The sequence below is a fragment of the Pseudophryne corroboree genome, chromosome 1 (genome assembly GCF_028390025.1).
Source record: "Pseudophryne corroboree isolate aPseCor3 chromosome 1, aPseCor3.hap2, whole genome shotgun sequence".
NCBI classification, from domain to species: domain Eukaryota; kingdom Metazoa; phylum Chordata; class Amphibia; order Anura; family Myobatrachidae; genus Pseudophryne; species Pseudophryne corroboree.
In genome coordinates, this window is record NC_086444.1 from 787,598,944 (window position 1) to 787,622,451 (window position 23,508).

General features: G+C 47.6%; 1 protein-coding gene across 1 annotated transcript in view; it reads left to right on the forward strand.

The window, feature by feature from the left end:
* Window positions 1-561: 561 nt before the first annotated feature.
* LOC134910337 (sodium/hydrogen exchanger 9B2-like) overlaps window positions 562-23,508 on the forward strand; it is a 117,337-nt gene continuing 94,390 nt past the window's right edge. The window contains exon 1 of the mRNA XM_063918236.1: window positions 562-645. The gene's annotated coding sequence lies outside the window, so the exon portion shown is untranslated. The remainder of the gene's footprint in view (window positions 646-23,508) is intronic.

A 23,508-nucleotide genomic window follows, 5' to 3' on the forward strand; every position in this document is an offset into this window, starting at 1 on the left:
CAGATCTACTTGCTCCCTCCGCAGCATACCACAGTCACTGACAGACATCTGTAAAATGAGGAGGAGGGGAGGGGGTCTCATTGGACGTCACATCCCTTTCCTGGCCTCTATCTCTGTAGTAACAGCCAGACCCTGCTACATGACAGTAGGAGAGGGAGCTCTAACCACTGCAACAGACTGGGCTTCAGGGCTTGAAGGAGTTAATGCAATCAGGATGAGAGAGAGAGAGGCTCTGCCTAAGGTCGTAGTGGAGAACATGGATTGGACAATGTAGATCCTGAAAGGAAAGGAGGGGTGTGGAGAACCAGCATGTACAGTATGTGGAGAGACCAGCAGGAGTGATGAATTGTGTCATGTGGAGAGACGAGCAGGAGTGAGGACACTGGTGCTGCGCTTGTTTAGTTTTCTTTTTCACTCATCAGTTGCCTGTTTTTATTTTTTTTTATTTTAGAGTTGGCAACACTGCTGATGGTGACAGTGGCTCTGAGTTGCCGCATGATGGGAGCCGGGCTCTCAGCTCTTGTCACATCTCCTTACATGGCCGGTGGTGGGGAATAATCTCTCTTATCTGGCAGGACGGAGCCTGGGTGCTCTCTGCAGGAAAACGGGTGTCAGAGCAGTGGTGCGGGCACCACCGACTGTCAGGTAGGTGAACTATTTCAGCAGCCTTAGTATAGCTACACGTGTTCACTGCACTGCACTGTGTGACTGCTCCTGCCAGACATGAGGGTGCCTGCAACCTCTGTGACCCCACTTGTAGGGACGCTGCTGTGCATTGGGTTCCCTAGGTAGCAGGTGAGCCACTCCTCTCACGGTGACAGGCAAAGGGTAGCAGAAGCTGGAGCAGTGCAGCAGCGCTGGGGGGATATAGCATTAGAACTTCTCCAGTCCGGGGCAGTCGCACAGCTTCTCATTGGTGGGTCCTTGGACTTGTATCCCAGTTTGTCTTTATTTTCAGTCAGTCTCTAATATTTTAAAGTCACCTGTTGAACCACTTAACTGGCATGGTCAGATCACATGCGACCGTGTCCCCCAGTTTTTGACAAGGAGATCCATTCTGCAGATGTGTATAATATAATAATCAAATATTAAAAAGAAAATACTTTTTAAACTTTATTAAAAATTGTTAATTTTTGTAAAAAACAGTTTTATGAACAGTTGTGAAGGAAAAATTGTCAGTTAAGTGGTTTTAAAAGTGCATAATATAAGCAAAAGTATCCAAACATAAATCTGAAATTACTATCTTTCTGAAATAGTCTGTGTGTTATGCTGGGTACACACTGCAACTAGATATATTGTTTGTTTTAGCAACAAATTATATATCAGTTGTGGGTGTGTACACCCAATATGAAAAATGTAAAGGTGACAAAAAAAATGAAAGCACTAAGGTGCAGCTCACAAGAGTTGTGTGGAACTTGAAAAGAAGCATATTCATATATATGATGGGTGAATGAATAAATAAAGATGTCCTGCTTCCTTTATTTGGATCGTTTTCAGATTTTCTCTAACGTCCTAGTGGATGCTGGGGACTCCGTAAGGACCATGGGGAATAGACGGGCTCCGCAGGAGACTGGGCACTCTTTAAAGAAAGATTAGGTACTATCTGGTGTGCACTGGCTCCTCCCTCTATGCCCCTCCTCCAGACCTCAGTTAGAATCTGTGCCCGGTCAGAGCTGGGTGCTCCCAGTGGGCTCTCCTGAGCCTGCTAGATAAAGAAAGTATTTGTTAGGTTTTTTATTTTCAGTGAGCTTCTGCTGGCAACAGACTCACTGCTACGTGGGACTGAGGGGAGAGAAGCAAACCTGCCTATCTGCAGCTAGGTTGCGCTTCTTAGGCTACTGGACACCATTAGCTCCAGAGGGATCGAACACGGGTACCTAACCTCGATCGTCCGTTCCCGGAGCCGCGCCGCCGTCCCCCTCGCAGAGCCAGAAGAACAGAAGCTAGAAGACAGCGAAATCGGCGGCAAGAAGACTCCTGTCTTCATTTAAGGTAGCGCACAGCACCGCAGCTGTGCGCCATTGCTCCCAGCACACCTTCACACTCCGGTCACTGTAGGGTGCAGAGCGCTGGAGGGGGGGCGCCCTGGGCAGCAATTTGAGTACCTTTTGGCATAAGAATACATATATACAGTCAGGGACTGTATATATGTAAAAAAAACCCCGCCATTTTTTCCACACAAAAGCGGGACAGAAGCCCGCCGCTGAGGGGGCGGGGCCTTCTTCCTCAGCACACCAGCGCCATTTTCTCTTCACAGCTCAGCTGGAAAGAAGCTCCCCAGGCTCTCCCCTGCAGTATCCAGGTGCACAAAGAGTGAAAAGAGAGGGGGGAGGGGGGGGGGGGGGGGACATAAATTTAGGCGCAAAACTGTTACAGACAGCAGCTACTGGGTAAACACTGAGTTTTTTAGTGTAACTCCTGGGTTATATAGCGCTGTGGTGTGTGCTGGCATACTCTCTGTCTCCCCAAAAGCCTTGTGGGGTCCTGTCCTCAGTCAGAGCATTCCCTATGTGTGTGCGGTGTGTCGGTACGTCAGTGTCGACATGTTTGATGAGGAAGGATACGTGGAGGCGGAGCAAGTGCAGATGGATGTGGTGTCGCCATCGACGGCGCCGACACCTGATTGGATGGATATGTGGAAGGTGTTAAATGATAATGTAAACTCCTTGCATAAAAGGCTAGACAAAGCTGAAGCCTTGGGACAGTCAGGGTCTCACCCAGTGTCTGATTCCACAGCTCAGGGTCTCGCAAGCCGTCAGGGTCTCACAAGCGCCCACTATCCCAATTAGTCGACACAGATGTCGACACGGAGTCTGACTCCAGTGTCGACGACGATGAGGCTAAATTACAGCCTAAAATGACTAAAGCCATCCGCTACATGATTATAGCGATGAAGGATGTATTGCACATTTCTGAGGAAATCCCTGTCCCTGACAAGAGGATTCATATGTTTGGGGAGAAAAAACAAGAAGTGACTTTCCCCCCTTCACATGAATTAAATGAATTATGTGAAAAAGCGTGGGAGTCCCCCGAAAGGAAGGTAATAATTTACAAGAGATTACTGATGGCGTATCCTTTCCCGCCAACGGACAGGTTACGCTGGGAATCCTCCCCTAGGGTAGACAAGGCGTTGACACGCTTGTCTAAGAAGGTGGCCCTGCCGTCACAGGATACGGCCGCCCTAAAGGATCCTGCAGATAGAAAGCAGGAAGCTATCCTGAAGTCTGTATATACACATTCTGGTACTCTCCTGAGACCAGCCATTGCTTCGGCCTGGATGTGTAGCGCTGTGGCAGCATGGACAGATACTCTGTCGGAGGAGTTAGATACCCTGGACAGGGACACTATTTTACTAACCCTGGGGCATATCAAGGACGCCGTCCTATATGTGCGGGATGCCCAGAGGGACATTTGTTTACTGAGCTCTAGAGTAAACGCAATGTCCATTTCTGCCAGGAGGGTCTTATGGACTCTGAAATGGACAGGGGATGCTGATTCTAAAAGACATATGGAGGTTTTGCCATATAAGGGTGAGGAATTGTTTGGGGACGGTCTCTCGGACCTGGTTTCCACAGCTACGGATGGGAAGTCAAAATTCTTGCCGTATGTTTCCTCACAGCCTAAGAAAGCTCCGTATTATCAGATGCAGTCCTTTCGTCCTCAAAAGAGCAAGAAGGTCAGGGGTGCATCCTTTCTTGCCAGAGGCAGGGATAGAGGAAAAAAGCTGCATCATGCAGCTAGTTCCCAGGACCAAAAGTCCTCCCCGGCTTCCGCTAAGTCTACCGCATGACGCTGGGGCTCCACAGGCGGAGCCAGGAGCGGTGGGGGCGCGTCTCAAAAATTTCAGCCACCAGTGGGTTTGTTCACGGGTGGATCCTTGGGCGATACAGGTCGTGTCGCAGGGATACAAACTGGAATTCGAAGTGACGCCCCCTCAGCGTTTCCTGAAATCAGCCTTGCCAGCTTCCCCCAGGGAGAGGGAGGTAGTACTGGCGGCAATTCACAAACTATATCTCCAGCAGGTGGTGGTAAAGGTTCCCCTTCTTCAACAGGGAAGGGGCTACTACTCCACCATGTTTGTTGTACCGAAACCGGATGGTTCTGTCAGACCCATTTTAAACTTGAAGTCCCTGAACGTTTATCTGAGGAAATTCAAGTTCAAAATGGAATTGCTCAGAGCGGTTATTGCAAGCCTGGAAGAGGGGGATTTTATGGGGTCTCTGGACATCAAGGACGCTTATTTGCATGTCCCCATTTATCCTCCTCATCAGGAGTACCTCAGGTTTGTGGTACAGGACTGTCATTACCAATTCCAGACGCTGCCGTTTGGTCTGTCCACGGCACCGAGAATATTTACCAAAGTGATGGCGGAGATGATGGTGCTCCTTCGGAAGCAAGGAGTTACAATTATCCCATACTTGGACGATCTCCTCATAAAGGCGAGATCCAGGGAACAGTTGCTGCTCAACGTGGCACACTCGCAGGAGGTGTTACGGCAGCACGGCTGGATTCTGAACATTCCAAAGTCGCAGCTGATTCCTATGACGCGTCTGTCCTTCCTGGGCATGATTCTGGACACAGACCAGAAGAAGGTGTTTCTCACGGAGGAGAAGGCTCAGGAGCTCGTGACTCTGGTCAGAGGACACCTGAAACTTAAACAGGTATCGGTGCATCACTGCACGCGAGTACTGGGAAAGATGGTGGCGTCATACGAAGCCATTCCCTTCGGCAGGTTCCATGCGAGGATCTTTCAGTGGGATCTGCTGGACAAGTGGTCCGGATCGCATCTTCAGATGCATCGGCTGATCACCCTGTCCCCCAGGGCCAGGGTGTCTCTTCTGTGGTGGCTGCAAAGTGCCCACCTACTCGAGGGTCGCAGGTTCGGGATTCAGGACTGGATCCTGGTGACCACGGATGCAAGCCTCCGAGGTTGGGGAGCAGTCACTCAGGGAAGAAACTTCCAAGGGCTGTGGTCAAGTCAGGAGACTTGTCTGCACATCAATATCCTGGAACTAAGGGCCATATTTAATGCCCTGAGTCAGGCAGAGCCTCTGCTTCAAAACCAACCGGTGCTGATTCAGTCAGACAACATCACGGCAGTCGCCCATGTAAACCGCCAGGGCGGCACAAGAAGCAGGGTGGCAATGGCGGAGGCTGCCAGAATTCTTCGTTGGGCGGAGAATCACGTGCAAGCACTGTCAGCAGTGTTCATTCTGGGAGTGGACAACTGGGAAGCAGACTTCCTCAGCAGACACGACCTCCACCCGGGAGAGTGGGGACTTCATCAAGAAGTCTTCACACAGATTGTAGATCGATGGGAACTGCCACAGGTAGACATGATGGCATCGCGTCTCAACAAAAAACTAAAAATGTATTGCGCCAGGTCAAGGGATCCTCAGGCGATAGCTGTGGACGCACTAGTAACACCATGGGTGTTCCAGTCGGTCTATGTATTTCCTCCTCTTCCTCTCATACCCAAGGTGTTGAGAATCGTAAGAAAAAGAGGAGTGAGAACTATACTCATTGTTCCGGATTGGCCAAGAAGGACTTGTTACCCGGAACTACAAGAACTACTTAGAGGATCCATGGCCGCTACCTCTCAGACAGGACCTGTTGCTGCAGGGGCCCTGTCTGTTCCAAGACTTACCGCGGCTGCGTTTGACGGCATGGCGGTTGAACGCCGGATCCTAGCAAAAAAAAAGGCATTCCGGATGAAGTTATTCCTACGCTGATAAAGGCTAGGAAGGATGTGACAGCAAAACATTATCACCGGATATGGCGAAAATATGTTGCTTGGTGTGAGGTTAGGAAGGCCCCTACTGAGGATTTCCAGCTGGGGCGTTTCCTACATTTCCTTCAGTCAGGTGTGAATATGGGCCTGAAATTAGGGTCCATCAAGGTCCAGATTTCGGCCCTATCCATTTTCTTTCAAAAAGAACTGGCTTCACTGCCGGAGGTTCAGACGTTTGTAATGGGAGTGTTGCATATTCAACCACCTTTTGTGCCACCGGTGGCTCCTTGGGATCTCAAAGTGGTATTGGATTTCCTGAAATCCCACTGGTTTGAGCCACTAAAGACAGTGGAGCTAAAGTATCTCTTACTTGGAAGGTGGTCATGCTGCTGGCCTTAGCTTCCGCTAGGCGTGTGTCAGAATTGGCGGCTTTGTCGTGTAAAAGTCCTTATTTGGTTTTCCATATGGACAGGGCGGAATTACGGACCGCAATTTCTGCCAAAGGTGGTGTCATCTTTTCATTTGAACCAACCTATTGTGGTGCCTGCGGCTACTCGTGACTTGGAGGATTCCAAGTCGCTAGACGTAGTCCGGGCTTTGAAGATTTATGTTACCAGAACGGCTGGAGTCAGGAAGACTGACTCGCTGTTCATCCTGTATGCACCCAACAAGCTGGGTGCTCCTGCTTCAAAGCAAACTATTGCTCGCTGGATCTGTAATACGAATCAGCAGGCTCATTCGGCGGCAGGATTGCCGCATCCGAAATCAGTGAAAGCCCATTCCACAAGGAAGGTGGGCTCTTCTTCGGCGGCTGCCCGAGGGGTCTCGGCGTTACAACTAGTGATGAGCGAGGTTCGGTTTTACTCGGTTTTACTCGGTTCTCAAAACGGCATCTTATTGGCTATCCAAAACACGTGACATCCGTGAGCCAATAAGATGCCGTTTTGAGAACCGAGTAAAACCGAATCCGCTCATCACTAGTTACAACGTTGCCGAGCTGCTACTTGGTCGGGTTCAAACACTTTTGCTAAGTTCTACAGGTTTGATACCCTGGCTGAGGAGGACCTTGAGTTTGCTCATTTGGTGCTGCAGAGTCATACGCACTCTCCCGCCCGTTTGGGAGCTTTGGTATAATCCCCATGGTCCTTACGGAGTCCCCAGCATCCACTAGGACGTTAGAGAAAATAAGAATTTACTCACCGGTAATTCTATTTCTCGTAGTCCGTAGTGGATGCTGGGCGCCCGTCCCAAGTGCGGACTTTCTGCAATACGTGTGTATAGTTATTGCTTAACAAAGGGTTATTGTTATGAGTTATCCGTTGAGTGATACTCCGTTGTTGTTCATACTGTAAACTGGGTATGATTATCACAAGTTGTACGGTGTGATTGGTGTGGCTGGTATGAGTCTTGCCCTAGATTCCTAAAAATCCTTTCCTTGTAATGTCAGCTCTTCCGGGCACAGTTTCCTTAACTGAGGTCTGGAGGAGGGGCATAGAGGGAGGAGCCAGTGCACACCAGATAGTACCTAATCTTTCTTTAGAGTGCCCAGTCTCCTGCGGAGCCCGTCTATTCCCCATGGTCCTTACGGAGTCCCCAGCATCCACTACGGACTACGAGAAATAGAATTACCGGTGAGTAAATTCTTATTTTCTATGTCATGCAGACTCCAGCGTTTTGTTAGGATGATGATGGATATGTGGAAAGAGAAGGAATAATATCCCACATGGGGGTCTGTTTACTAAGCCTTGGATTGAGATAAAGTACCAGCCAATCTGTCATATTTTAAACATAGCCTGTGACATGGCAGTTAGGAGCTGACTGGCTGGTACTTTATCTCCACCGACTTTATGTCCATCCAAGGCTTAGTAAATAGACCCCATAGAGTAATATCGTTCAGATGATTTATTCACACATATTACAAAACGCGAATGTGGACAAATGCACATAAAACGGGATACATATGATAATCCGGAAGATGGGATGCCAGCTGTCACTGTACAGACAGAGGCATCCCATCTTCTGGAATCCCGGTGGCGAGGCAGCGATTCCCCTCGTGGGCTCGCTATGCTCGCCATGCATCGTTTGCCACAGGTTCTATTCCCACTCGGTGGCGTGGTCGGGTTTCCGGCTGTCAGTATTTCACCAGCTGTCGCCGCGATTCCGACAGCCGGTATATTGACTGCATCCCCATAAAACAACGTCCAAAATTAAGGTAAGAAATGGAGGCGTTCCCAAATCAATGTGCGAATACCTTGGTGCTCAGCTGTCTTGCTGTAAATGAAAGGTAATGCTGAAGCCACTTCCACTTTAGGTCCACCTGTCATAGTCCAACGCATATCGAACTAGTTGCTCTTCGTCAGGGCTGTATGACAGTGGTGCTGCAGGTAGGGTTTATATAGTATGGAGGTCAAGTACTTCCAGGTCATGGTCATCAGGCAATAAAAATCTTCCCAAACTGCAAAATGACCCATGCTACTTCTGCTACTGTTAACTGTACTTTTGTGTTCCACACTAGCTTTACGTGGAAAGAGAGGCCTTGGGGAGGGGGAGAGAAAAAGGGGGGGGGGGGGGGGGGGTGTTTTGAGCAGATAGGCACTGACAAGAGAGGGCGGAGAGGCGTGGTGGAGGCAGATAGGGACACGATGGGGGGGGGGGTGTAGGTAGATAGGCACTGGTTAGAGAGAGGAGAGTAGGGAGGTAAATAGACAATGGGTAGAAGGGGGTGGAGGCAGGTAGGGACTATGGGGTCTATGTACTAAGCCTTGGATGGAGATAAAGTCGCTGGAGATAAAGTACCAGCCAATCGGCTCCCAACTGTCGTGTCACAGGCTGTGTTTGAAAAATGACAGTTAGGAGCTGATTAGCTGGTACTTTATCTCCATCCAAGGCTTAGTAAATTGACCCCTAGCTAGCATAGATTAAACACTGGCACTCAGAGCTCTGTCTATGACACCTCACGATACACCTGGGTGACCTACTGTGAATGGTTGCAGTATTTCTAAGCTGTGGAGGTAAGCTATTTTTGTGTTCCGCTGCTGCTTCATTCGCGTTTTCAATAAACATTTTAACTCCGTACTTTAACATTTTGAAACATTCCAACCCTTTTTTATTTATTTATTTTTTAAATAGAATGATTGGTTGTGGTAACTTCAGTGAGGACTTTTCATTACATATTAATGCTAGATAATACAAACATTCTTCAATCTGTATTAAGTTTTCTTGTTTATGTTAAGTCCGTGATTTAATGCTGTGTACACACTGATGCGATGGAACGAATCCCCGTCAGCCTGGATTACCTGTACACACTGGAGCGACTTTAATGAAGGAGAGAACGATCATGTTCTGTCCTTCATTAGCAAACTACAGGACCCTAGCGATTATTGGGGGTAATTCCAAGTTGATCGCAGCAGGAAATTTTTTAGCAGTTGGACAAAACCAGGGCCCTCATTCCGAGTCGTTCGCTCGGTAATTTTCATCGCATCGCAGTGAAATTCCGCTTAGTACGCATGCGCAATAATCGCACTGCGACTGCGCCAAGTAATTTTACAATGAAGATAGTATTTTTACTCACGGCTTTTTCCTCGCTCCGGCGATCGTAGTGTGATTGACAGGAAATGGGTGTTACTGGGCGGAAACACGGCGTTTTCGGGGCGTGTGGATAAAAACGCTACCGTTTCCGGAAAAAACGCAGGAGTGGCCGGAGAAACGGGGGAGTGTCTGGGCGAACGCAGGGTGTGTTTATGACGTCAAACCAGGAACGACAAGCACTGAACTGATCGCAGATGCCGAGTAAGTCTGAAGCTACTCAGAAACTGCTAAGTAGTTTGTAATCGCAATATTGCGAATACATCGGTCGCAATTTTAAGAAGCTAAGATACACTCCCAGTAGGCGTAGGCTTAGCCTGAGCAACTCTGCTAAATTCGCCTTGCGAGCGATCAACTCGGAATGAGGGCCCATGTGCACTGCAGGGGGGCAGATATAACATGTGCAGAGAGAGTTAGATTTGGTGGGTTATTTTGTTTCTGTGCAGGGTAAATACTGGCTGCTTTATTTTTACACTGCAATTTAGATTGCAGATTGAACTCACCACACCAAAATATCTCTCTCTCTGCACATGTTATATCTGCCCCTCCTGCAGTGCACATGGTTTTGCCCAACTGCTAAAAAATTTCCTGCTGCGATCAACTTGGAATTACCCCCATTGTCAGGTTTGATCTGCAGCACATCAAACTGATAATTTTGCTAGCGACTGTGGGCACCCACATATCGGGCATGCATAGGGCTGGCATAATTTTTTTGGTAAGCGAATATAGATTTTGGTGCCCCTTGATGGGTATAAGCTTTATAAAGCGACAGCGCCACAAGGAAGGGGTGTGACCACACATAATACAGCACATAGACACCGTGCCCCCTCTAATCACTGGTTCCCCTATGTGCTCCATACCTTGCGAGCGCAATAATATCTGCTTGTCTGATTCATAGAAAGATACTGAAATATAAGTACCCACCTTTGTCCATACTTAGAATAACTGAAGCTCAACAATCCAAAATGTGTTTTTTTTTTTTAAGTAAGCCGCATTCATATTTTAAGTGTGCATTCCACTGGTTGAATAGCTGAGGCATTGCTGTGGCTTATTTTATAATTTCATTTACAGCAGATTATGTGCTTTTACAGAATACTGCAATCCCGGTCTTTCCCTTTTTTGTAGGATGCTTAAATGCAGGATAATGGGAATCTGAGCAGAAGTTGTAGTAAAATTGAATTTAAAAAAGTTTTGCTCATTCTAGAATGTGTAACCCAGGCGCTACATTGCTGTTCTCTCCTGGTGTAACCCAGGCGCATGCAACTATTGTTCCTTCCTGGTGTAGCCCTGCTGCATACACCTACAGTTCTCTCCTGGTGTAACCCTGGTGCATGCAAATACTGTTCTTTCCTGGTGTAGCACTGGTGCAAACACCTACAGTTCTCTCCTGGTGTAACCCTGGTGCATGCAACTACTGTTCTTTCCTGGTGTAGCACTGGTGCAAACACCTACAGTTCTCTCCTGGTGTAACCCAAGCGCATGCAACTACTGTTCCTTCCTGGTGTAGCCCTGGTGCATACACCTACAGTTCTCTCCTGGTGTAACCCAGGCGCATGCAACTACTGTTCCTTCCTGGTGTAGCCCTGGTGCAAACACCTACAGTTCTCTCCTGGTGTAACCCTGGTGCATGCAACTACTGTTCTTTCTCTATCGTCCTAAGTGGATGCTGGGGTTCCTGAAAGGACCATGGGGAATAGCGGCTCCGCAGGAGACAGGGCACAAAAAAGTAAAGCTTTACTAGGTCAGGTGGTGTGCACTGGCTCCTCCCCCTATGACCCTCCTCCAGACTCCAGTTAGATTTTGTGCCCGAACGAGAAGGGTGCAATCTAGGTGGCTCTCCTAAAGAGCTGCTTAGAGAAAGTTTAGTTTAGGTTTTTTTCTTTACAGTGAGTCCTGCTGGCAACAGGATCACTGCAACGTGGGACTTAGGGGGAAAGTAGTAAACTCACCTGCATGCAGAGTGGATTTGCTGCTTGGCTACTGGACACCATTAGCTCCAGAGGGATCGAACACAGGCCCAGCCGTGGAGTCCGGTCCCGGAGCCGCGCCGCCGACCCCCTTGCAGATGCTGAAGCGTGAAGAGGTCCGGAAACCGGCGGCTGAAGACTCCTCAGTCTTCATAAGGTAGCGCACAGCACTGCAGCTGTGCGCCATTTTCCTCTCAGCACACTTCACTGGGCAGTCACTGAGGGTGCAGAGCGCTGGGGGGGGGCGCTCTGAGAGGCAAATATAAACCTTATACAAGGCTAAAAATACCTCACATATAGCCCATAGGGGCTATATGGAGATATTTAACCCCTGCCTGACTGGAAAAATAGCGGGAGAAGAACCCGCCGAAAAAGGGGCGGGGCCTATCTCCTCAGCACACGGCGCCATTTTCTGTCACAGCTCCGCTGGTCAGAACGGCTCCCAGGTCTCTCCCCTGCACTGCACTACAGAAACAGGGTAAAACAGAGAGGGGGGGCACATTAATGGCTATATATATATATATTAAAGCAGCTATAAGGGAGCACTTAATATAAGGATATCCCTTGTATATATAGCGCTTTGTGGTGTGTGCTGGCAGACTCTCCCTCTGTCTCCCCAAAAGGGCTAGTGGGTCCTGTCTTCATTAGAGCATTCCCTGTGAGTTTGCGGTGTGTGTCGGTACGTGGTGTCGACATGTATGAGGACGATATTGGTGTGGAGGCGGAGCAATTGCCAAATATGCAGATGTCACCCCCCAGGGGGTCGACACCAGAATGGATGCCTTTATTTGTGGAATTACGTGATGGTTTATCTTCCCTTAAACAGTCAGTTGAGGACATGAGGCGGCCGGACAATCAATTAATGCCTGTCCAGGCGCCTCAAACACCGTCAGGGGCTGTAAAACGCCCTTTGCCTCAGTCGGTCGACACAGACCCAGACACGGGCACTGATTCCAGTGACGACGGTAGAAATTCAAACGTATTTTCCAGTAGGGCCACACGTTATATGATTTTGGCAATGAAGGAGACGTTACATTTAGCTGATACTACAGATACCGTAAAACAGGGTATTATGTATGGTGTGAAAAAACTACAAACAGTTTTTCCTGAATCAGAAGAATTAAATGACGTGTGTGATGAAGCGTGGGTTGCTCCTGATAAAAAGTTGATAATTTCAAAAAAGTTATTGGCATTATACCCTTTCCCGCCAGAGGTTAGGGCGCGCTGGGAAACACCCCCTAAGGTGGACAAGGCGCTCACACGCTTATCCAAACAAGTGGCGTTACCCTCTCCTGAGACGGCCGCACTTAAGGATCCATCAGATAGAAAGATGGAAGTTATTCAAAAGAATATATACACACATGCAGGTGTTATACTACGACCAGCTATAGCAACTGCCTGGATGTGCAGTGCTGGAGTAGTTTGGTCAGAATCCCTGATTGAAAATATTGATACCCTAGATAGGGACAATGTTTTACTGTCGTTAGAACAAATAAAGGATGCATTTATCTATATGCGTGATGCACAGAGGGATATTTGCACACTGGCATCTCGGGTGAGTGCTATGTCCATTTCAGCCAGAAGAGCCTTATGGACACGACAGTGGACAGGCGATGCGGATTCAAAACGTCACATGGAGGTTTTGCCGTATAAAGGGGAGGAGTTATTTGGAGTTGGTCTATCAGACTTGGTGGCCACGGCTACTGCCGGGAAATCCACTTTTTTACCTCAAGTCACTCCCCAACAGAGAAAGGCACCGACTTTTCAACCGCAGCCTTTTCGCTCCTACAAAAATAAGAGAGCAAAGGGCTTGTCGTACCTGCCACGAGGCAGAGGAAGAGGGAAGAGACACCAACAGGCAGCTCCTTCCCAGGAACAGAAGCCCTCCCCGGCTCCTGCAAAAACCTCAGCATGACGCTGGGGCCTCTCAAGCGGACTCGGGGACAGTGGGGGGCCGTCTCAAAAATTACAGCGCGCAGTGGGCTCACTCGCAGGTAGACCCCTGGATCCTGCAGATAATATCTCAGGGGTACAGGTTGGAATTAGAGACGGATCCTCCTCATCGTTTCCTGAAGTCTGCCTTACCAACCGTCTCTTCCGAAAGGGAGAGGGTGTTGGAAGCCATTCACAAGCTGTACGCTCAGCAGGTGATAGTCAAAGTACCCCTATTACAACAAGGAAAGGGGTATTATTCCACTCTATTTGTGGTACCGAAGCCGGATGGCTCGGTAAGGCCTATTCTAAATCTGAAGTCCTTGAACCTCTACATAAAAAAGTTCAAGTTCAAGATGGAGTCACTCAGAGCAGTGATAGCGAACCTGGAAGAAGGGGACTTTATGGTATCCTTGGACATCAAGGATGCGTATCTACACGTTCCGATTTACCCCGCACACCAGGGGTACCTCAGGTTCATTGTTCAAAACTGTCACTATCAGTTTCAGACGCTGCCGTTCGGATTGTCCACGGCGCCTCGGGTCTTTACCAAGGTAATGGCCGAGATGATGATTCTTCTTCGAAGAAAAGGCGTATTAGTTATCCCATACTTGGACGATCTCCTAATAAGGGCAAGGTCCAGAGAACAGCTGGAGACAGCTTTAGCACTATCTCAAGAGGTGCTAAGACAACACGGGTGGATTCTGAATATTCCAAAATCCCATTTAATCCCGACAACTCGTCTGCTGTTCCTAGGAATGATTCTGGACACGGTTCAGAAAAAGGTTTTCCTTCCAGAGGAAAAAGCCAAGGAGTTATCCGATCTGGTCAGGAACCTCCTAAAACCAGGAAAAGTGTCAGTACATCAATGCACAAGAGTCCTGGGAAAAATGGTGGCTTCTTACGAAGCAATTCCATTCGGCAGATTCCATGCAAGAATATTCCAAAGGGATCTGTTGGACAAATGGTCAGGGTCGCATCTGCAGATGCACCTGCGAATAACCCTGTCACCAAAGACAAGGGTGTCACTTCTGTGGTGGTTGCAGAAGGCTCACCTATTAGAAGGCCGCAGATTCGGCATTCAGGATTGGATCCTGGTGACCACGGACGCCAGCCTGAGAGGCTGGGGAGCAGTCACACAAGGAAGAAACTTCCAGGGAGTATGGACGAGTCTGGAAAAGTCTCTTCACATAAACATTCTGGAACTAAGAGCAATCTACAATGCTCTAAGCCAGGCGGAACTTCTCCTGCAAGGAAAGCCGGTGTTGATTCAGTCGGACAACATCACGGCGGTCGCCCATGTAAACAGGCAGGGCGGCACAAGAAGCAGGAGTGCAATGGCAGAAGCTGCCAAGATTCTTCGCTGGGCGGAGAATCACGTGATAGCACTGTCAGCAGTGTTCATCCCGGGCGTGGACAACTGGGAAGCAGACTTCCTCAGCAGACACGATCTTCATCCGGGAGAGTGGGGTCTACATCCAGAAGTCTTCAACATGTTAATAGACCGTTGGGAAAGACCAATTGTAGACATGATGGCGTCTCGCCTCAACAAGAAACTGGACAAATATTGCGCCAGGTCAAGAGATCCACAGGCAATAGCTGTGGACGCACTGGTAACTCCTTGGGTGTACCAGTCAGTGTATGTGTTTCCTCCTCTGCCGCTCATACCAAAGGTATTGAAGATCATAAGGCAAAGAAGAGTAAGAACAATACTAGTGGTTCCGGATTGGCCGAGAAGGACTTGGTATCCGGAACTTCAAGAGATGCTCACGGACGAACCGTGGCCTCTACCTCTGAGAAGGGACCTGCTACAGCAGGGTCCCTGTCTTTTTCAAGACTTACCGCGGCTGCGTTTGACGGCATGGCGGTTGAACGCCAGATCCTAAAAGGGAAAGGCATTCCAGAAGAAGTCATTCCTACCTTGATTAAGGCACGGAAGGAAGTCACCGTGAAACATTATCACCGCATTTGGCGAAAATATGTAGCGTGGTGCGAGGATCGGAGGGTTCCGACGGAGGAATTCCAACTGGGTCGTTTCCTACATTTCCTGCAATCAGGATTATCTATGGGTCTCAAATTGGGATCCATTAAGGTTCAAATTTCGGCCCTGTCAATATTCTTCCAAAAAGAATTGGCCTCTGTCCCTGAGGTCCAGACTTTTGTCAAGGGAGTACTGCATATACAGCCTCCTGTGGTGCCTCCGGTGGCACCGTGGGATCTAAATGTAGTTTTAGATTTCCTCAAATCCCATTGGTTTGAACCATTGAAAAAGGTGGATTTGAAATATCTCACATTGAAAGTGACTATGTTACTAGCCCTGGCCTCTGCCAGGAGAGTATCTGAATTGGCGGCTTTATCTTATAAAAGTCCTTATCTAATCTTCCATTCGGATAGGGCAGAACTGCGGACTCGTCCGCATTTTCTCCCTAAAGTGGTATCAGCATTTCATCTGAACCAACCTATTGTGGTGCCTGCGGCCACTAGCGACTTGGAGGACTCCAAGTTGTTGGACGTTGTCAGAGCCTTAAAAATATACATTGCAAGGACGGCTGGAGTCAGAAAATCTGACTCGCTGTTTATATTGTATGCACCCAACAAGTTGGGCGCACCTGCTTCTAAGCAGTCGATTGCTCGTTGGATTTGTAACACAATTCAACTTGCACATTCTGTGGCAGGCCTGCCACAGCCTAAAACTGTAAAAGCCCACTCCACAAGGAAGGTGGGCTCATCTTGGGCGGCTGCCCGAGGGGTCTCGGCATTACAACTCTGCCGAGCAGCTACGTGGTCGGGGGAGAACACGTTTGTAAAATTTTACAAATTTGATACCCTGGCAAAGGAGGACCTGGAGTTCTCTCATTCGGTGCTGCAGAGTCATCCGCACTCTCCCGCCCGTTTGGGAGCTTTGGTATAATCCCCATGGTCCTTTCAGGAACCCCAGCATCCACTTAGGACGATAGAGAAAATAAGAATTTACTTACCGATAATTCTATTTCTCGGAGTCCGTAGTGGATGCTGGGCGCCCATCCCAAGTGCGGATTATCTGCAATACTTGTACATAGTTATTGTTAACTAATTCGGGTTATTGTTAAGGAGCCATCTTTAAGAGGCCCTTTCTGTTGTCATACTGTTAACTGGGTTTAGATCACAAGTTGTACGGTGTGATTGGTGTGGCTGGTATGAGTCTTACCCGGGATTCAAAATGCCTCCCTTATTGTGTATGCTCGTCCGGGCACAGTACCTAACTGGAGTCTGGAGGAGGGTCATAGGGGGAGGAGCCAGTGCACACCACCTGACCTAGTAAAGCTTTACTTTTTTGTGCCCTGTCTCCTGCGGAGCCGCTATTCCCCATGGTCCTTTCAGGAACCCCAGCATCCACTACGGACTCCGAGAAATAGAATTATCGGTAAGTAAATTCTTATTTTCCTGGTGTAGCACTGGTGCAAACACCTACAGTTCTCTTCTGGTGCAACCCGGGCACTAAAACAACTACTGTTCTCTCCTGGTGTAACCCAGGCACATACACCTACTGTTCTCTCCTGCTGTAATCCTGGAGCATACACCTACTGTTCTTTCCTGGTGTAACCCTGGCACATACAAATACTGTTCTCTCCTGGTGTAATACAGACGCATACAACTACTGTTCTCTCCTGGTGTAACCCAGCCGCATATACTACGGTTCTTTCCTGGTGTAACCCAGCCGCATATACTACGGTTCTCTTCTGCATATACTACGGTTCTCTCTCTTGGTGTAACCCAGCCGCATATACTACGGCTCTCTCCTGGTGTAACCCAGCCGCATATACTACTGCTCTCTCCTCTTTAGAAAGCCAGCTCATTATGTAAACTGCAGGAATGTTTGAAACAATTCACAACAACGATCTGCGAGGAAAGATTAATTGGCCAATGTCCTCAACACCAGATATATCTGCAGATGGCAGTGCCCGTTAGTCAGTGTGTATGAACAACCACCATCTGCAGATCAGTTGAACTGCAGATATCTCTTTAGGTGGGATGCAGATAAAATGGCTGTTGGGATCCCAGCGTACAGGATATCAGCGCCGGAATCTCGACATCCGACATTATACCAGCGGGCGGAATCCCGACACCTGCCCGGAATTCCCATACGGTTGGTGAGTCCACGCCAGCAACCAAGTGGAAATAGAACCTGTGGTGAGCAAAGCTCGCCCAGGGCCCAAAGCGTGGCGAGGCAAGAGCAGTGAGCCTTTAATCACATTAACGCGCAGTATGCAGATTTAAGCAGGCAAAATTATATGTATTGACTCCAATATATAGTATTATAAATCTAGCAGATTTTTTTTTAATATTTATTAAATCTGTAATTGTGTCTTACTAATTCATGTACATTCTCCTGGTGTTTCTATTATAAAATAATTATTTCACAATCATAGACTAGTTATATTATGAATATATCTCCATATTCATCGTTATATGTTAATGTATTCACTTTAAATATTTTGATGTATTTCTTTATATCACTGCATATACCTGTACCAAAATTCACAGCTTTTTCATTCTTTCCATATATTTATAGGGATCTGGTCTGAAGGTCGACGGTCACTAGGTCGACAGGGTTGGAGGATCGACAGGGTTTCTAGGCCGACATGTGCTAGATCGACAGGTCAAAAGGTCGACATGAGTTTGTCACCCCCCCCCCCCCCCCCCTTTTTTTTGGGGGGGGGGGACTTTTTCATACTTAACGATCCATGTGGACTACGGTTGGAATGGTAATCTGTGCCGAGCGAAGCGGTAGCGGAGTGAGGCACCTTGCCCGAAGCATGGCGAGCGAACACTGCACTAATTCGGCTTTCCGGTCACTATGCAGAAAACGACACAAAAACAACAACCTCATGTCGACCTTTTGACCTGTCGACCTTCCAACCCTGTCGACCTAAACATTGTCAACCTAATGATCCACACCCATGTTCTTATTCTCCCGGGCAGATAATGAGTGTGTGCTTTCAGTATCACAGGTTTATTTGAGTAAATCAAGATGCATCATCCAGCTCCACACTCTCACACCCATCGGTGCACCCAAACTCACTATAAACAGCAATTTCAACATATATTTCCTTATAAAATGATGTTAACAGGTATTAAGTGGGATCAGTACTCGGTACAAAAGTAGGATATCCCAGTAACATTTTAGTGTCTATATACAGCACACAGGTGGCCCCCATCACCATCTGACAGGCCAGAAGGACCCCAGCACCATCTGACATTCCAGCGGGCCCCTGGTACTGACAAACAGGCTAGAAGGCCCCCAGCAACATCAAGCGGGCCCCAAGCACAGGCTAGAAAACCCCTGGTGCCATCAGATAGGCCAGCGGGCCCCCAGCACAGGCCAGAAGACCCCTGGCGCCAACAAACAGGCCAGCAGGCCCTCAGTGTTATCAAGACAATCCAGCGGGCCCCCAGCAACTGGTCAAAAGACCCCAGCACCATTAGGCCAGCAGGCCCCCAGAACAGGCCAGAAGAACCCCAGCGCCATTAGACAGGCCAGCAGGCTACCCAGCACAGGCAAGCGGGCCATCCAGCACAGGCCAGCAGGCTCCTGGCACCATCAGACAGGCCAGCAGGCCACCCAGCACAGGCCAGCAGACACCCGGCACCATCAGACAGGCCAGCGGGCCACCCAGCACAGACCAGCAGGCTCCTGGCGCCATCAGACAGGCCAGCGGGCCACCCAGCACAGTCCAGCAGACACCCGGCACCATCAGACAGGCCAATGGGCCACCCAGGCCAGCAGTCCCCTGGTGCCGTCAGACAGGCCAGCGGGCCACCCAGCACAGGTCAGCAGGCCCCCGGCACCATCAGACAGGCCAGCAGGCCACCCAGCACAGGCCAGGAGACTCCCGGCACCATCAGACAGGCCAGCGAGCCACCCAGCACAGGACACCAGTCCCCCGGCGCCAGGTAGGTTGCATTATATGAAGTGCCATTGTCCAGAAAGGGTGGCCAAATTCAGTCCACAAGGACCCCTAACATTTCATGTTTTATAAATCTCCTCACTGGTGCATAGGTTCATTCCTACCAGACACATTTTAAAATATCCATAGCTGTTCTGGAAAACATGATCTGCTTAGAGGATGGAGTTTGGCCACCCCTGTTATTTACCATAATAAGAATACAAACACATACTGTATGTTATTAAATATTCAAACACCTATAACAATGTCCAATAATACATTGAAAATAGATTTCTATTGTAAGCAGAAGTTTTTATTGAGAAGTTCTCATTAGAGCTCATAGAAATATTCTGTTATCGGTTTTGAACAACTGACAACATATAAAACTAATTAGAATAAAATATTCCTTATTCATTTCCATGTTATATATATAGGTGCCTGGCATGTGACATCGCACTATAATGCATATGTACATAGGGATGCTACATGTTACCATATATAGGCGCCTGGCATGTGGTATGGAACAATAATACATAGGAGTATTACTTATACATAATACAATTGTGCATAGGGATACCCCGTGTATTGTGCCATGGTGTGTGACACGGCACTCTAATGTATATGTGCATAGGGATAATACATGTTACTACATTGAGGTGCCCTGGCATGGGGATCTGGTTGGGATCCCAGTAGTCGGAATACCAATGCCGGAATCCCGACACTATGGAATAGGTTCACTATCCCAGCGCCGGAATCCTGACAGCCGGGTTGCCAAATGAGCAGACACCGGGCCGTGTGAGAGGTAAGGGTTAGGGTTAAGCTGATGGGGGTGGGGTGGGGGGGTTAGGTTTAGGCACCACTGGGAAGGGTTAGGGTTAGGCTGCGGGGAGGAGAGTTAGATTTAGACTGCAGGGAGGGTTAGGAGGCCAGTGGAGGAAGGTAAGTATACTTACCTTTCCTTGTCAGGGTTCCAAACTTGGGGATGCCGCAGCCGGTATTCTGACCGGTGTCATCCCAAACGCCGGCAGATCAAACCCAACCCCTGGCATGTGATTCAGCAATCTAATGCATGTGTGCATAGGAATACTGCAAGTATTCACATATGCTGTGGAACAAGTAGGAGCACTTTATAAATTATCAGTAGTGTGAAACTGCTAACATGATATAGAGTAATGTGGAATACTGGCATCCAGTGGGTTACATCTCCCTGCATGTGGGCACAGACCCTCCCAGCCACTGCTCCACCTTACTCCCAGCAAGGTGCTTCCCTTGGTCGCTAACAAAGAGCAGCGCCAGCCTATCCCGGGGAGCTGGGAGAGTCTGAGCAGCACAGAGCAGTAGTGAGGGGGCTGCAGGTCGTCAGGATGCAATAATACACCAACAAAAACTGACCTTATATCCACCATCCACACCACAAGCAATGCTGGAGAGTGGGTTACACAGAGGATGCCCGTAAATGACATTATCACGTTGAGCCCGGTGTCCTGGCTATACCCACATCTATACATAAAAATATGTATACAAGACATATACAGAACTACATCTTATTGTGTAAATAAGCTCACAAAATAACAATGTTAAAACGGTAGTAATAAATCCCTCTATCATATAGGAACATTAACTGCAAATCCACATGTCATAATAACTTAATCATGTTACACTGCAACATTGTCACAAGGCACATAGACACATATAACCGCATCAAGAATTACATTACTGAGGAACTGGTATAATAACACTCGCAGAACATATAGGATCATAGTGCTCATCAATATCCTTATTGAAAATAATGTAATACCCTATGCTCATTGAGACCACCTGGCGATGCTGTGCCCACTTTGAAAATCCACTGAGCTTCACGCCTTCATAATTTCAAACCTCTATCACCTCAACGGAATGTAGCTGGTATATGATCAATTATAATGTAACGTAACGTAGATAAATTGTGTCCAGCCGTTAAAAAAAAAAATGTCTGGCTACAGGCTGATCGTTATGTCCACTTTCATGCAGTGCATAGTCATCCATTAGCGCATTGTTCTCTCCGTCTTACCCACATAGCTAATCCCGCAGGGGCACATAATCAAATAGACAATAAATTTGGTTTGACAAGAAAGTCTATGTGTAATATAGATTTTCTTCCCGCTATATGGATGATTAAAGCTAGGCCCTTCATATACGGTATGTATTCGCAAGTGAGACACCCCAAGCACTTGTAACACCTATTTTTAGGGCTAAAAAATTTAGAAACCTCCCTTTGTATAGCAGGGCATCATGTTAACCTCATCCAAATCCAGCCCACTAACTGCTTCTACAATGGGCTATAATCATTCTACTGCCGGCCCGGCCCACTTGCTGAATTGTAATGATTCACCCACGGAAAACATGTCTTACTGGATGTCTTACAGCTACGCGTCAATAAACGTTCTCTTGGCACCGACATGGCCCTCGCCTCAGCTTTCGGCAAAGAAGCTCGCTCATAGCCCCGGCTAGCAAATCTCTCCACTATATTGTCCATGTGACTCTCTACACCAGCCAGGTCACTACACACTCTTTTAGCCTGAATGAACTGAGAGTGAAGTAAACTATATTTACAAGTTTTGGTATGAAAGCTATTAGCGTGGAGCAGTGTCGTGCAATCAGTGGGTTTTGTGTATAACGTAGCAGCAATCACCCCGTTAAGCAAAGATGCCAACACATCCAGAAAATTAACGTTATTGGGACTGATGACATACGTAAATTTAATGGGACTTGCCGAAGCATTATGCGTTTCGATAAACTTACTGAATTGGGCCTTTGTGCCCGTCCAAATGACAAATAGGTTGTCTATGGCGTATGTTTTAATGTAACCAGAGATGGAACTGTGCCCCCCCCCAAAATTCTTGCTTCGTCATCATCATATAGATGTTAGCGTACAATGGGCAACATTGAAGCCCATTGCACACCTGGACACTTGCAGGTAAAATGGTCCATCATAAATAAAGTAATTATGTGTCAGGATCAGATTTAGTAGTTTGAGGAACAGTCCCACATCTGGACCAGTATACAGCGGATTTCTCTCTCTCAGTTTACGTAGAGCAAACAACCCATAACTATTAGGTATGACCGTATATAGACTTGAAATATCTATACTACATAAAAAGCTGTTTTAAGATTGATATTCTGTGAGCTTATTTACTCAATAAGATGTATTTCTGTCTTGTATACACTTTTTTTATGTATAGCCGGGACACCGGGCTCAACATGATGATGTCATTTATGGGTGTCCTCTGTGTAACCCGCTGTAAATTGCATACAGTATAAATACCACACAAAATATAATATACAGTACGTCCGGAAGTATTCACAGCGCCTCACTTTTGCCACGTTTTGTTATGTTACCTTATTCCAAAATGGAATAAATTATTTTTTGCCTTATTCCAAAATGGAATAAATTATTTTTTCCCCCTCAAAATTCTACACACAATACCCCATAATGACAACGTGAAATAAGAGATATTTGCAAATGTATTAAAAATAAAAAACTATATAAAATTGTGATGTCGCGTCCACTTTCCTAGGAGTGTGTGTGTCTTCGGTGCGTGCATTGAGGGGTTGGGGGATGAAAAATTTCTCACTCAGGGTGCTAGTTGGCCTGGCGCCGGCCCTGCAGTTCAGGCTATAAAATGTCTAGTTGGGTATGGCTCTCAAGCTTTCGCTGTATAGATGTTCCCCTCTGTATCTGGGAGGTGAGTACATAACTGCAATGTTATGGTGTGCTGAGCATGTATGCTAGGTTAGGGATTTGCAGAAAATTGGCGTCCGCTGACAATGGTCTGCATGCTTAAATATTAAGAATTGTAACACAATAGCGAATTAGAGTAGCTCAAAACAAGTGAACAACCAGTAATGAGGGTAAATATAGGCCTAATTCAGACCTGATCGCAGCAGCAATATCTTTCTCTAATGGGGAAAACTATGTGCACTGCAGGAGGGGCAGATATAACATGTGCAGAGAAAAATCTAACTCTCTGCACATGTTATATCTCCCACACCTGCACTGCACATGGGGGGTAATTCCAAGTTGATTGCAGCAGGATATTTTTTAGCAGTTGGGCAAAACCATGTGCACTGCAGGGGAGGCAGATATAACATGTGCAGAAAGAGTTAGATTTGGATGGGTTATTTTGTTTCTGTGCAGGGTAAATACTGGCTGCTTTATTTTTACACTGCAATTTAGATTGCAGATTGAACTCACCACACCCAAATCTATCTCTCTCTCTGCACATGTTATATCTGTCTCCCCTGCACTGCACATGGTTTTGCCCAACTGCTAAAAAATTTCCTGCTGCGATCAACTTGGAATTACCCCCCCATGGTTTTGCTCATT